Source organism: Cibotium barometz, chromosome 63 (genome assembly GCF_041138505.1).
Source record: "Cibotium barometz isolate CiBa-2024 chromosome 63, ASM4113850v1, whole genome shotgun sequence".
Taxonomy (NCBI): domain Eukaryota; kingdom Viridiplantae; phylum Streptophyta; class Polypodiopsida; order Cyatheales; family Cibotiaceae; genus Cibotium; species Cibotium barometz.
In genome coordinates, this window is record NC_141108.1 from 27,816,979 (window position 1) to 27,833,143 (window position 16,165).

The 16,165-nt window shown below is 36.6% G+C and overlaps 1 pseudogene; it reads left to right on the plus strand.

Annotated features, from left to right (window-relative positions):
- Positions 1–4,685: 4,685 nt before the first annotated feature.
- On the plus strand, positions 4,686–6,265 carry LOC147603906 (chromatin remodeling protein EBS-like; annotated as a pseudogene).
- The last annotated feature ends 9,900 nt before the right edge of the window (positions 6,266–16,165 follow it).

The window sequence follows — 16,165 nt, forward strand, 5'->3', positions numbered from 1 at the left end:
GTCCATCATACATGGATTCAACTGTCTGTATAGATGCATTTCACTAGTTTCTTCATGCATGTATTTAAACTGTCTGTAAATTTATTTATCTTGGACTGATTCAGACTATTCTTGCTATACATTCTCCAAGATTTGCTTGCAATTACCTTGATTGCATAAAGATTCACATCTGTTTGGCTTGTTTTTGCTGAATATCTAGCAAGATCTATTAATTTCCGCCAACTCCGATGTATAGCAATAGAATTCCTTGGTGTAAATGGTAACACATTGGCTTGCCAATGACCTCAGTTCAGTTCTGAGAGGGATTGCTATACCTTTAAACTTTCTTGCAAAGATCAACTTGCTGGACACTTTTTTTTGCACAAAAATAAGAAAATCAAGAATAGAATAAAATTTAGGATAAAGATCACTTATTAATGTAAAGTTTTGTACCAATCTTGCTTAAAACACTTAAGTTCTTCTCTTTACACTGTTTTCTTGATAATCTTTATGGATTTTCTTCATAATCTTTGCATTGATTGTCACTGTTTCAAGGAACTATGCGTAGTTGCATAAAACTTTGCACAAACTTCAAGAAACTGTACAAACCTCAATGAACTGGACTATTCTTTACTTTTTTGCATAGAATCTATAATTGTAGGTAATTTGCACCAGAACTCTGTTCTGCACAATAATCTTTTATTTTCTGCACAGAATTTGTAACTGTTATAATAATCTATACCAAAATTCTACTCTGCACAGTCATCTGCACTCTGCACAATAATCTACATAGAAATCTGATAACTGCATAGCAATCTTGATGTCTTCACAACAATTGTAGTTTGCATAAACTTTGTAATTTGAAAATTCTGTGCACAGTTTGCACCAATCTTTGAAACTGCACATTGAAGTTTTTTCAAAAACTGCTTAAGAAAGCAAGCTTCTTGTTAATCTGCTCTAAGTACTCGAAGAGGAAAATAGGACAAAAATAGAGGCTAATGGATTATTAATTGGAATTGTAAGCTCTCTAAGCAAGATAATGCAAGAAAATCTCTTAATTTTGGTTGCAAAAATCTCTGTAAATCTTAATTCAAAAATCAAGAAAATCAAGAAGTTCAAGAACCAAACAGTAAATTGGATTAAGGTTTAGAAAATAATGTTTAATATAATTCTAAAATGATTAACAGAAATCTCTTTGCTCTTATCAAACAAGAAATTAGCAAATCTGAAAACTGTGTGAAAATCAATTTCGAAAATGACTAACACTAAGCACTCCCTAAGCAAGGACCAAAGCCAAAGACTATGATACAACTGCAAGAAACTAGGGTTGGCCACTCAAAGCATGGAGTGACATGGGTGTAGGTCACCATCCTAGGGCAATAGCCAAGAAGGCCATGGAAGCTTGGGCATGAGCACCAAGAAGACATAAATGTCTATAGAGTGAATATGATAAAAAAGGATACAATGTCCATGAGCCCTATGTCTCATATAAGATCCCCTAAAAGTACACATGTAAATGTCCTTAAGCCCTAGTGCCTAGGCCCCAATCCCCATGTGCATGTGCACCCAAACCTACTTCATTACAGACAAGAGGTGGTGGTACAAGCCTAAGCCCTTGCCCAAGCGTTGACATAGGGGATGCCACATCTAGAACCAATCAAGGAAGATTCTAAGGGAGAATGGGAAATAACTACCCTTCACAACCTAGTAGGATCCAACCCAAAAAAGGAGGAATAAGAAACAACTTCATACAAAGGATGACAATAATAAAATAATGATTGATCCTAATAAGTAGGGGGTTAGCAAGGGATTTGGGATATCTAAGGGTCGTTCCCCAAGGAAAAACCATATCACATTAAAATTTTTTGACAAAGCTTCAATGGAGATGGTGACCCCTTCCAACATGTGAAAATTTTTGAGTTCATTTACGAAACATGTGGACCCATTGATAAGCTCAAAAAAATCCATTTACATCAATGGTATAGGACTCTAATGTCAATTTTACTTAGCTTAAGAACGTATTCATGCCAAGATTTGTAAGAAGCAGTAAAAAGTGGAGCCCAGGAGTGCATCTCTACAATATCAAATAATAACAGCATGAATCCAAGAGAGATTATGTCTCTCATCTCAAATATTTGAACTCTCAATGTAAGATTTGGGAGAAGCCAATTGATGAACAATTATTACCATGCTTTCGAAAGGGTGTACGAGATCCATGAATGCATGACTATGTGTTCTTGTCTAGACCAGCTACATTCGATGCATGATAGAAGATGACCATTGAATTCAAAGATAACATGTTAGATCTACCCCAACCTAAAGAAAATAAGAGTCCATCTTTGGTTGTGCCATTGTCAAGTCAGCATGACCCGAACACTAGGAAAAGGCAATTAAAAACATGACAATTGATGAATTAACCTCAGCCATCCTAGAAAAAGTTAAGATGGAGGAGTTAAGAGAATCTTTAAATAATGCACATCTCTATTCAAGGAGAGATCTAGTCTGGTGTTTGATATGTAGGTAGAACCACACAAGCACAAAGTTCCCCCACCATCTACAACCCAAACCACTACTTCACATTGTAGATGCTTGGGGAACCATGATAAGTTCATATACATGTAGATATGGTGCTCGACCCCTAGCATAATTACCACATCTAGACCAACTCTACCGTTACTAGCACCACCAATCTAACATAATGGGAATTCAAGACCACCAAAAACACCAGGACAAGGTTATGCATGGAAAATGTATAGGAGGGTACCACTACCGGTCCACCACAACCACCTCCATCAAAGATAACACCAATCAAATAGGTTTCGGTTGAAGAACCAGAGGAAAGTGAATATCCTTGTGAGTCAGAGCTAAACCATGGCTATTATGAGGAGCCACATGACATTGCACATGAATTCTATGTTATGCAAGGAGCTATGGCAGTGCCAGCAATTCAAACCTCTGTCCAATGGAAGGGGCAAGAAATGAATGCAATAGCTCTGAGGGCCCCACTATAATGTTGTCATTATCAAGGACCTCATCGACTAGCACAGTGCCCACTCAAAATTGTTGCTCTTTCTCAACAACAAGCTCTTGAGCAAGTGATAATGACTCTAGCATTCACATGTACAAAGTGTGGAGTAGATCATCTCATCAAGGATTCTCCATACAAGTCAAGAAAAGAAGCACCAACTTCTACCAATCCCATAACAAGCCTTCACTTGATATGTATACAACCAAGGTAAATAGTGGCACCATTAAATGTATTAACCTAAGCCCATACCTAATAGTTGAATAAACATAAGATAGATAAACACTTACTAACTTTCACCTCTAAAACATGTAGGAGAAGGCGGCCAAAATAGGGTTAGGCAAGGGTGAATCACTGGTCTCAACATGTATACACACACTTGCACAATCATGTAAGAAAGCTAGTAAGACTCATAGCCATAGACATACAAGATATGGAAGTATGAAAAAACAAGAAATCACAAGACAATGTAGTAGAGAAGCTCTCCAAGATAAAGCTCAATGTTGATTGTATTACCAATAATGTCCTTACACACTCCCATAAGTCGCTTATATACCATTGGGGATTTTCTCTATCGCCCCCATGCCATAGTGATGTCTCCACTATCACTCCGGTCATGAACTGTACACTTGCCACGATTAATGAATCTGACCACTAGTCGTCGCAATGGCAAATACTGATAATTATTAAGTTTTTTTTAATGCCTGGCATAAACAAGACTTTTGAGAGAGTGATAGAAAGGAGTAACACTATGGCTAAGAGTACTAGATGCCACAATGATGTCTCTAGCACTCCGGTTATGAACTGTACACTTCCCACCATTAGTGAATCTGACCACTAGGCCTTCCCTAGCAATGGCAAAGACTGATAATAAGTTCTTTTTAATGCATAGCACAAATAAGACTTTTGAGAGAGTGATTGTCCCACCGTTTGTAGCAGTTGAGCACAACTTTACCAACTCCAACTCCTTTCGCTAGATATGAAGACTTTTTTGCACGTGTGACTATGCCTCCTTGAGGAGCAAACCCAAGGGAGGAAAATAAATCACATTGAGAAGTATTATGCATGCTACCACATTACTTCTTGCTAGCACCACTATCAAAGTACGAGACATGTTGATCTATCACTAACATGCATATATCATGGATAGAAGGATCATAACCACTGAATGCCCAATCATCATGTGCATAGTTTGCTGAGTCCTTTTTAGCACTTGGTTCTAATGCATTAGCCACAACCATGCTTGACTCTTTCTTCTTCTCCTTCTCCAACCTTTTTCTACATTCATTGATATAATAGCCTAGCTTCTGAAAGTAGTTGTATTTTCCTTTCTTCTTAGGCTTATCACCCCACTTCTTGGCATCCTTTCTAAAAGACTAGGATGATTCTACCTTTAGCTTATAGCCACCCTACGAAAAGGTTTTTTCTTTACCTTTTTGATTGGCAGCAAATGCCTAATCTCCCATAGGCATACTAGTTTGGTTTTACTGATATTGATCTTCTTGGGAGGGCATTGCAACCAACTCATAAAAAGTATGGGCATTGGGGTTCCCTTTATCATGAGCCTAAGTGTTATGGGGATCCTTTTTGTACATCTTAAATAAATAATTAAATCCTCACAAATAGTGGAATATTCAAATCTCCATGTACCAAAGGTCCTCTAACTATCGTATATCAAAGCATGGCGAATTCAAGTATTGAATTTAGGTCATGGAGATTTAAAGAAGAAAAATCAAGAAATTGATTTTTTCTCTAACGTTATTGGCTTGGAGCAAATTTGAAGGGTTTTCTACAAATTCAAAATACTTGCATGGGAAGTAGAGAATCTTGCAAAAGCCTCTAGCAAAGCTACAAGGGCTTTGGACAAAGACATGGATTCATTCAAAAATCAAAAAATAAAGAAGATAAAGCCTCAAAGAACTCTAGCAAAGCTACAAGGGCTTTGGACAAAGACATGGATTCATTCAAAAATCAAAAAATAAAGAAGATAAAGCCTCAAAGAACTCTTGGATAATACTTGGAAGGTTCATGGGAATTTTGTGGACCCTTGGATGGAGATTGGAAACAAAGGCTAGCAATTGATGTCACCCTTTCTGCAAAACCACTACTATGCAAGAGAAACCACTCCTAGTTTCACAAAAGTGGTTTTAGCAAATTGAAGATGATTTGAGATCTTTCTTCCAGGATGTATGGAGCAAGGCTTGAGAATCATTCTCCTATTTTCAGATTTTCGGACAGTGGCAGCCAGAACAAGATTTGTACAATGGAAGGCTCAAGATTATCCTCCTCCCTCTTCTTGAGATAGAAGGAGGTAGTTTTGTTTCCTTTCAATAAATTGTAGAAATTGATTTAAATTAATCTTGTGCTTAATTTTAATTATCAATTGCCTTTAATCAGCCCAGTGGAGGCATCAAGAGAGGTGCAACAATGGGTGGCGAATTTCTTTTTTTTTTCTTCTTTTTCTTGAGCGCTGGTGGCAAAGCTGAAAAGCTTTGTTTCACTACCTTTGCTATTAAAGCTTTATATATATATATATATATAAATTTGCGTTTCTTCCAATGAGAGCAAAGACGAAGGAAGGCGTGTCCAGCACAAGGAAAGAAGCTTGGCCATAGGAGAGAAAGCAATGGGCACCTGCTAAGAAGTCCCTTGATTGATTCCTACGTTATCAAAGGAATTCATACCGTCGTCAAAGTTGGCAACTTTGTTCTATTGCATGCCTTGGATCCCAATAATCCACCCTCTATTGAAGCAAACACAATAGATCAATGTCAAGGTCTATGATGGTAGAAGAGTCCATGGGAAGACCAAGGCAGCTCCATGGTGCTAAAGAGCCTTTCTTGTCTAATCAGAGTGGAGACACCATCATCAAAGGGAAATGCATTCAGCTGCACCAAACTAGAAACTGTTCTGTAGAGGATTACTTCTACATAAAGCTAGCACTGGAGGCTTCACCCTTGACAGGATTGCTATCTATTGCAAGTGTGAGATGCCTTATAATCCTAATGAATTGATGGTGCAATGTGAAGCTTACAAGGATTGGTTCCACCCTATATGTATGAACCTCGGTAAAGATGCAGTATTAAAAAAGAAATAAAGATGGACCACTTTGTTTGTCCATATTGAGACAACAATCAGCAAGATGGAGATAAGAAGCTCGACAATAGTCAAGGAGTTTCTCTAAAGACATGGCTTACTAATTATAGCTCACAAGATGGGAAAAGAAGTCTTGCAATTCTCATAAAGTCTTTCCACACTTAGAGCCAAAATAAGTGTATGATTCTTCCCCAAAATTCTGCGCTTCTTCCACATTTTTTGCTCAACCATGAGGAAGACAACTTCTCTCTTAAGCAAGAGGGCAATTTTGCACATAAAGGTTTTTTTTTTAATAATCCAGGTAAGCTTAAAACTCATTCTTCTACATTGTTCAATATGAAAAGAAATTTAGAGTCCATACCTGTGACCTTTTTGCCAAGCAAGAGGGGAACAAAAAATAATAATCTTATAGGGTATGTTTATTGATTTCCTAAATAGTCAAAGAATAGTGCTTAGTTAAATTTAAATTATTAGTCATTATAGTTACTGACATGTACTTTCTAAACGCAGAAAAAAATACATATTATACCATTCACTATTAAGACCTCAGTGAACTAACAATGATGCACATATGTGTTTCAATTGATCCACCGAAGGATATATGTCACTTATTATCATTTCACATTGAGCCCATAGATTTTATTATGCATAAAATTACTTCAATTTATTACATTTATCTTCATCTCAATACCAAGAAAAATTAGCGGGTTGTCTGTAGGAGGATACTCGTGTTGGTTTCCGTGAAGGACACTCTTTTTGATGTCCGTGATGGATACTTTTAGTGATATTTATCTACGAACGGATAACTTATCACAATTAAGTGTTAAGAGGGATTCTATCTATGACAAATACTCTATCTGGACTCTTTTCAATTGCTAAAATTAAATATGGAACTGAGGACAGTTGCAACCCAAACAAGCGGGATGTTACAGTAATTAATTCATTAATTATTGGGTGACCCAACAAGTGAAAAGAATATCTTGGGTTAAGTTGATTGTGAATGAATCTGATCAACGGTAACACGTGCCCAAGCTAAGTTGATTGTGAATGAATCTGATCAACGGTAACACGTGCCCAAGCTAAGTTGATTGTGAGTGAATTCAATCAATGGTAACGTGTGAGACATGTGGTGTGAGTTTGATTGTGAGTTAATCTGATCAACTCTATGAACACATGCAATGAGTGTGAAGACATTATGAGTGAATCCAATGTAAGAGTGAATCCAATTAATTATGTGAAAACATTGTGAGTGAATCTAATGTGGGAATAAATCTAATTAATTATGTTTCACATAGCAGTGTGAATAATCGAGAGTAAATCTAGATAATGTTTACCACTTGTCATTATTATTTTTGTGAGTGAATCCAGAGTAATTATGATCTAACATTGTGGACTGTCTTTGAGTATAGATCATAAGTTTAAGATAACAAAGGTGGACATTGGACAAAATTATCTAGCCATGCACATGTGTGCAAAATAATTAATTTTGTATGGTTTGGCCCATTGTACAGATGTTAGGCAAGGTTTATTTTCGATAAGATACTTTAAAAGCATTAGACTATGGTTCAATTTTGTAAAAGCCCAATTTTGGAAAAGCTATGCTATTTATGGCTCCAAGGGCTAAATTTATGAAATATAATTTAAATATTGTTTGTGGAAGAGAAGCCACACACATCGGGGCAAGATTACACCGAACTTGTGTTCTTGGATATTCATGCTCTTGAGTTATGCTATGGTGTCTATGGTTTTTTTCCTTTATTAATCAATTAGTGGAATATTCAAATCTTCATGTACCAAAGGTTCTGTAATAGTTATCTTGAAAGATTCTTAGTATGAAAAACTAGAGAGATATTCATGCATGACTTACATGAATATCCTTGAGATATTCATGTCATTAATTACTTGAGAAATTCCCACCAAGTTTATTTCATCTATTGGGGTTGTTGAGGTGATTAAATGTTAGAGATAAACTGCTAAAGTTCATTTGGCATGAAAAAATCTGGTTTTTCACGATATGGCTATCTTGAGTTTTTCATATGTGACTATCTTAGAGTTATTCACGTCTGATTATCTTCTAGATTAGCTCACTTGAGTTTTTCATATGTGACTATCTTCTCAAAGTTATTCACGTCTTATTATCATCTAGATTAACTCACTTGTAGATTTTATCATATGTGACCATCTCAAAGTTATTCATGTCATGATTATCTTCTAGATTAGCTCACTTGTGAATTTTAACTAATCAAATGTGGATTAGCTCACTTGTAGATTGTATCTAATCAAATGTGTAAATAGTGCTAGTTCATACCATCACCTTGAAATAAAAGGTTAAAGAAATAACTTACACATGAAAAACCAGTCTAGTTTTTCATGACGTGAAAAACCAGAGTTATTTGTGCTGTGAATAGCTTAGCCCTTGGGTAACCAAAGGTTAATAAATAAATAAAAATTGGGTCCATATATTTGGCCTGATGAAACATTCTTACATTCACTTGAGATTAGAAAAATAATGGGAGATGAAAGTTCTCCAGAGGATAATGCATCAAAATACCAAGAATATGAAGTGTTGGATGTGGTCCTTCTGCTTAGACACACACCAAAGTTTGTGCAGTGAATAGGTTAGCCCTTGGGTAACCAAAGGTTAATAGATAAATGAAAATTGGGTCCATGCGTTTGGCTTGCTGAAACATTCTTACATGCACTTGAGATCAAAAAAATACTAGGAGACGAAATTGCATCAAACATTCTTACATGCACTTAAGATCAAAAAAATACTAAGGGATGAAATTGCTCGAGAGGATAGTGCATCAAACTACCAAGAATATGACGTGTTGGATTTGGTCCTTACACAAACCAAAGTGTGTTTGCCTAGAAAGAAGAGTTCATGCAAAAACAAGTAGTGAAGAATCCATGGAGGAAACTCGAACGATCGATGAGAGAGAGAGAGAGAGAGAGAGAGAGAGAGAGAGAGAGAGAGAGAGAGAGAGAGTTGTAGCCAGGTGGTCTTTTGAACATTGCCAAAGGACTATTCGCATTGTAACTAGATTTGGATCAAGAGGCTCACTTAGCCAATGGGGGTCATGTGCAATGAGCAATATCCAAGGGTTATCAATAGAAAGAGGGGTTATGCAAGTAATGCCTCCTTTAAAACATTTGTATAGAGGGAAACCTTTACCCACCCTAACAAGCAAGTCTCTTTCACTCCTAGGATTAAGAGAAATGTAGAGGGCATCATGGAGAGACCTTTTTCCCAATGAGTGAGGAGATGGAGGTAGAGAGGCCTTAGGCAAATACAAATCCTGAACCACAAGAAACAAGAATAGCCTTAGCACAACAAAGAAATCTTGAGATGACACAAAGCTTTAGAGCCATACACCCAAGTAAGGGATAGACAAGAGGTGGTGGTACAAGCCTAAGCCCTTGCGCAAGCCCTTGCCCAAGCCTTGACACAAGGGATGCCACTTCTAGAACCAATCAAGGAGGATTCTAAGGGATAATGGGAAATAAATACCCTTCATAGGCTAGTAGGATCCAACCGAAAAAGGAGGAATAAGAAACCACTCCATACAAAGGATGACATTAATAAAATAATGATTGATCATGAATTCCTTTATTTTATGCAATCACTACTCTTATAAGGATAAGAAAGGGTTCCTATGGAAGAGGATGCCCTGAATATGGAAGTCCCACTTTTCCCCATAACCTTGCGCTAAGAAGATGAAACCAATCCAGGAAGGGGGAGGGGAAGAGGAAGAGGAGGAGGACTAGTACTTCTCACAAGACTGACTTATGAGCCAACCTCAGTCTCACAGCAATCCCAACTAACTTGCTAGGAATGAAAATGGAAATAAGTAGGGGTTAGCAAGGGATTTGGGATTGCTAAGGTTCATTCCCCAAGGAAAACCCATATCACATTATAAAACTCTAACAAAGCTTTAATGAAGATGGTGACCCAATCCAACATGTCAAAATCTTTAAGTTCATTTATGAAACATGTGGACCCATTGATGAGCTCACAAAGATCCATTTATTTTTCCTAACATTAGGTAGAAAGGCACATCAATGGTACAGGACTTTAAAGTTGGAGGATAATGTCAATTTTACTTAGCTTAAGAATGTATTCGTGCTAAGTTTTGTAAGAAGCGGTAATAAGTGGAGCCCAGTGGTGCATCTCTACAATATCAAATAATAAGAGCATGAATCCATGAGAGATTATGTCTCTCATCTCAAATATTTGAACTCTCAATGGAGAGGCCAACTGATGAACAATTATTGCCATGCTTTCGAAAGGGAGTACGAGATCCATGAATGCATGACTATGTGTTCTTGTCTAGACCAGCTACATTGGATGCATGCTAGAAGATGGCCATTGAATTCAAAGATAACATGCTAGATCTACCCCAACCTAAAGAAAATAAGAGTCCATCTTTGGTTGTGCCAATGTCAAGTTAGCATGACTCGAACACTAGGAAAAGGCAAGTAAAAACATGACAATTGATGAATTTAACCTTGGCCATCCTAGAAAAATTCAAGATGAAGGAGGTAAGAGAATATCTAAATAATGCACATCTCTATTCAAGGAGAAATCTAGTAATGGTGTTTGATATGTAGGCAGAACCACATGAGCACAAAGAGCCCCCACCATCTACAACCCAAACTACAACTTTAGTGTACACATTGTAGATGCTTGGGGAACCATGATACATTCATATACATGTAGATATGGTGCTCAACCCCTAGCATAATTACCACAGCTGGATGAACTCTACCTTTACTAGCACTACCAATCTAACATAATGGGAATTCAAGACCACCACAAACACTAGGGCAAGGTTATGCATTGGGAATGTATAGGAATGTAGTAGATAAGCTCTCCAAGCTAGAGCTCAATGTTGATTATATTACTTATGTCTTTACACACTCCCATAAGTCACTTTTATACCATTGGGGCTTTTTGCTATTTCCCTCACTTATGGGGTGCCTAAAACATGTTCTCATTACATATTCAAGCCTGGTCAGCTTTCATTACAATAGTGGGCCTTTGTCCATATATAATGTGAAACATCTAAGATAGGGTGAGGATTATAAAGAGTGTATAGAAAAGGAGTAACACTATGGCTTAGAGTACCGGATGCCGCAGTAATTTCTCCATTACTCTGAGTAACACTATGGCTTAGGGTGTTGGATGCCACAGTGATGTCTCCACCATTACTCCGATCATGAACTGTACACTTGCCACCATTAATGAATCTGACCCACTGGTCGTCGCAAATGGCAGAGACTAATAATTAATAAGTTTTTTTAAATGCCTGGCATAAACAAGACTTTTGAGAGAGTGATAGAAAGGAGTAAAACTATGCCTGAGAGTACTAGATGCCACAATGATGTCTCTATCCCCTCACACTCCGAGAGGGAGCACAAGGAGCTACCACATAGCAGTTCCTAGAAGATTAGTGTGGATAACAATAGGGATATCTTGTCATATTTGGAATCATATGGCATATGCATCAATTGAGACAACTGTACAAGAGAACATCACTCAATCCCTACCATCGGTATACATCACTCTACACATATAGCACTTTGGACATACAACCCAACATGCATGCACACGAATGTCTTCCATTTCCACCATGCATTAGTGTTGTATACTTGGTCAGTATGATACTTGCATCACATTACTAACACTTCCAAAAAAAAGGCTTGTTCACAAAATGATACAATTATTGACACACATTACAACTTCTTTGAGGCCACTTGAAGCATGTGCTACAGAAAAAGATTAGAATGGGAAAAAACTACCAAACATGCCCAAGTTTGAAACTTCTTCAAGTAGCAACATCCAAGAAAGGTTCATAAGATGAACCTCTCTAAGCCTAATAAATTTCCAATCCCATATGCCACTTCATAGATTCCTTTCTTTGCATTTGGGCCAGCCTCAACTTTCCAACCTTGTGCTTTTCTCGACAGTTGTCGTTCTGAAATAGGAATGACTTGTAATAGGAATCTCATGTAAAAGGCTTCCGAGCTCATTGGACTATGTCCACAAAGAGGGAACATCAATTTGACCACATATCTCATTTTTCTCTTCATCATAGAAGAGGGCAGATATACCCTATGTAAATCTCATTTTTCTCTTCATCATAGAATAGGGCAATTATATACCCTATGTAAATCTCATTTTTCTCTTCATTATAGAAGAGGGAAATTATACCCTCATAATAGATGAGTTCACTCTATCTCTTGGAATGATCTTCACATTTGAATTAGTCACACAAATTTTGTGCCAAGCATTACCACCACAGTTAGAAGGTTGTTGATACTGATCGACCTAACTGTAAGAAGCCAGCACTAAAAGAAGGTTTTTAGAAATCAAGATGTAGTTGACCACAACAACATCATAAAGATCTACGCATGGTGCCCTTTACCAAGAGAATCCACCAAAAACATACCTCTATCTTCATTCATACATTCATGGGGATGAGACTTGCAATATGATATGATTAAGTCTCGGTCATCACACTGGTGATATATATGTTATTTGCATAACATGTATACCAATGCATAGTGCCCTTCGCCAAGAGAATCTAGCCAGAAGATACCTCTATGTTCATTTGTACATTCATGGGGATGAGACTTGCAATATGATATGAAGTCCTAGTCACTAGTGGTACTTGGATAACAGTTTAGATGCCATAGAAGATGGTCCTCAAAAGACATCACCAATGGCCTCAAGCTGATGCTTGTGCTAGCATCAAGCAAGGACCCTCCTATGCCTCAAGCTAATAGTAGCAAAGCTTTCTCTTCCTAGCCATCCAAATTAGAAACCTCTTGATGTTCTATAGCTTGCTCCTTGGTCTTGGATAGCTAGGAAGAGAGAATTTTGCTACTATTAGCTTGAGGCATAGGAGGGTCCTTGCTTGATGCTAGCACAAGCAAGAGGAAAGCCCCCCCCCCCCACCCTCTCTCTAGACAAAGCATAGATGCCGTGCATGAGAGAGTATGTGGCCCAATGAATGGAGGGTAGAGTGTAATTGAGGTGACCTCCTTCAATACAGTAGGTCATCAAGAAAGTGATAGATGTTCATTTCTTTGTTATTTAGTAGTAAATGTCTAATTTTACATTTCATATAATAATATATATATTTACACACACACACACACACATTTAAGAATCTTTAATAAACATGAATATACTTCTAACTTATATACTCTCTTGAGTTATTTTTAAAAAAAATAAATATTCTATATTAAATATATAGAGTATTTGAGGTCTTTACCTTGTATTAATAATGTTTATATTTATTTAATATAAGGTCTTTACCTTGTATTAATAATTTATTTTTATATTGTATTGATAAGACCTATTTTATTCTTAATAAATTATTTTATAGCCTTATGTGAGCCTTTTTAGGATGCCCACCACACATTTTTTTGGTTCAACTATACATTAGCATACCATCTACAAATACCCTTGATTTTCTACCTCCTCATCACTACACTTTTAATCAAACCTACACATGGAAAGATGCCCTCTAGGAAAATAATAAAGAGAATCCACACGACTCCATGTGGATTCTCTCTGTTTCCTTTAGTAGTATTGTATTTAGTGATTCTTTTAAAAAATCCTTATAAAAACCACAAAACAATGATTGGTTTTTATTTAAAAAAGGGGGTTTTGGAGGTGGCATTCTAATTTTTGAATAGTGAAGATGTCTTAAAAAATCCTTATAAAAATCACAAAACAATGATTGGTCTTCATTCAGAAAAGGAGGTTTTAGAGGTGGCATTCTAATTTTTGAAAAGTGAAGATGTCTCAAAAGAACTAAAAATTTGTAAAATTGTTAGTTGGTGGAATTCAATGTTAAAAAAAAATATATGAGTGAAGATATTGAAATTTGATGCCATCACTTCCACTATGGGAGTGGGTAGAGTTGAGCCCTCTACCTCCCTTTCTGGCAGGAGGCAAGGGTGCTATTGATGGGATGAATACGAGGAGGCAAATGGAATTCAATAATAAAGGATACACAAAAAAAAGAGAGGAAATGAAAGATGTTTAATAACGTTGAGAGTATATGATAACGATAAATATATCTTGAAAGGTTCTTCCCCAGTAATGAAGGTTGTACAAAGAAATATCAAAAAGAATCTTCAAAAGGCCATTCCTTCATAAATGAAAAGATGTAGAATAATGTTGAGAGTATTGATAAAGATAAGAATCTTTTGAGACTTGCTCCCCGAATAATGAAGGATGTAACTTGAAAAGGATAACTATTTTTCTTTTATAAATTTGAACTCTCTCTCTCTCTCTCTCTCTCTCTCTCTCCCCTTTTTTTCCTCTCATATTATAAACCAAGCCTTAAGAAAAAATATAATTTTAAAAAAATTGAAGACAAGCTTCTTGAGAAACCTATTTTTGTTTTATATCATATTTAATAGTATAATTTGATATTATGTACTCTATTTTGTATGACTTATAATTATATATTGTACAATTCACTTCAAGCTATTATATATAAAGTTCTACTTATCAATAAAGCATAAAAACTACCACATGGTCTATATCCTCTAATAATATTATCTTACCTAACCTTTATTCTTACTATTACATATATGCTCCTTTATACCCTTCATCACAAACATACTCCTTTTTACACCAAAGTTGTTTCACATACAAAAGCAAAACATATATGCCAACCCAAATCACAATTCCTCATAATCTTATCAACAACCATTAATTCTTATGATTGTTAAATGCACCAAAAATGTAAATGTTAATTATGATATCACCCAAAAAGTTTACCACCCAGCTCTTAACATGTTAGCATGCTGCTACTCATGGACCAATACTAAAGGAATGCATGCATTCCACACATCATCAAATGGAAGTGCTCCTTTTTAAAAATGGAAAAGCAGAAAGATGAGTGGATAAGTTGCCATACTTTAGTTTGGGGTGTTGGGACCCTACGCATTTGAATTTAAAGGTACTTATGCTTCTTTGAAACTTTTATTGGGTGTTTGTAGTGGTGGTAACCTAAGGTTGTTCAAATGAAGGAGTGGAAAAGAAGAAACTTCTTCATATTGCAAAATTAAAGTGATAACACTTGAAACCCTCAAGATGATATGCATGTGTCTTTCATGCTCTCATAAATGAAAATTTACTTTTTGTATGTAGTAAAATTGAAGGCCGAGTAGAGATAGCTAGCATGACAAAATGCATAATTGAGTATGCAAGTCGCATGGAAGCCTTGGCTTGTGTTTTAGTTGAGGCCTTTACACACGTGTTGCAAGTGGGACACCCATTGCACCAAGGTCTATAAAAGGCCTTAAACAATTGATAGAGATGATATTGGGAAGAGTGCAACCTCCAATATCTAGATGAATCCTTACTTTTTATTTACAAACACCATCAGTGGAGCATAATGTTTGTGTCTAAGATGATTTATTATTACACTTGTAGGTGTATAAGTGCTCTAGGGAACCCCCCTTGTTCGGTGTGGTTGAGATTGGGATGGTTGCTTTTGTATTGTGGTGCTTAAATCATCGAGCTAGGGCTTATAGCCCTTCCCCATGGGAAGAGGTTGGGGTGATTGTGGTAAGGAGTTATATCTTTTCCTTTATTCCATAACTCCATCTCTTGCTTATTCCTAAAATTTTAAAAGGGAAAGAGAAGGTTTTCTAGACATAGCCTCGGTATCCATTAGGGCCCCCAACGAGCCTTTTCACTTATCCCTAGACGGCATAAAAGACTTTTCACATTTTTTGATGCATTGTAGAGCTTGTCCACCTTTCTCAATGTAGCATTACATAATCTCGGGAGAAGTCAAAGAAGTAGCATCTCAAGTTTTTAGATCTTGTGGAGATGGCACAAAACCCGCTATCATAAATGATGGACAAAGGCAACTGAGTAATGGAATTGAGCTATCTTTTTTTGGTGAGGTTGAGAAGAGGAGCTAAGTCCCAACCTCATAATTGGGTTAGGGCTCTTGCATACTTAAGATAAGTTTACATACTCATTGGATTTGTTTATAGAAAGGAAGCCTTAATCTACACTGGGCTTGTGAA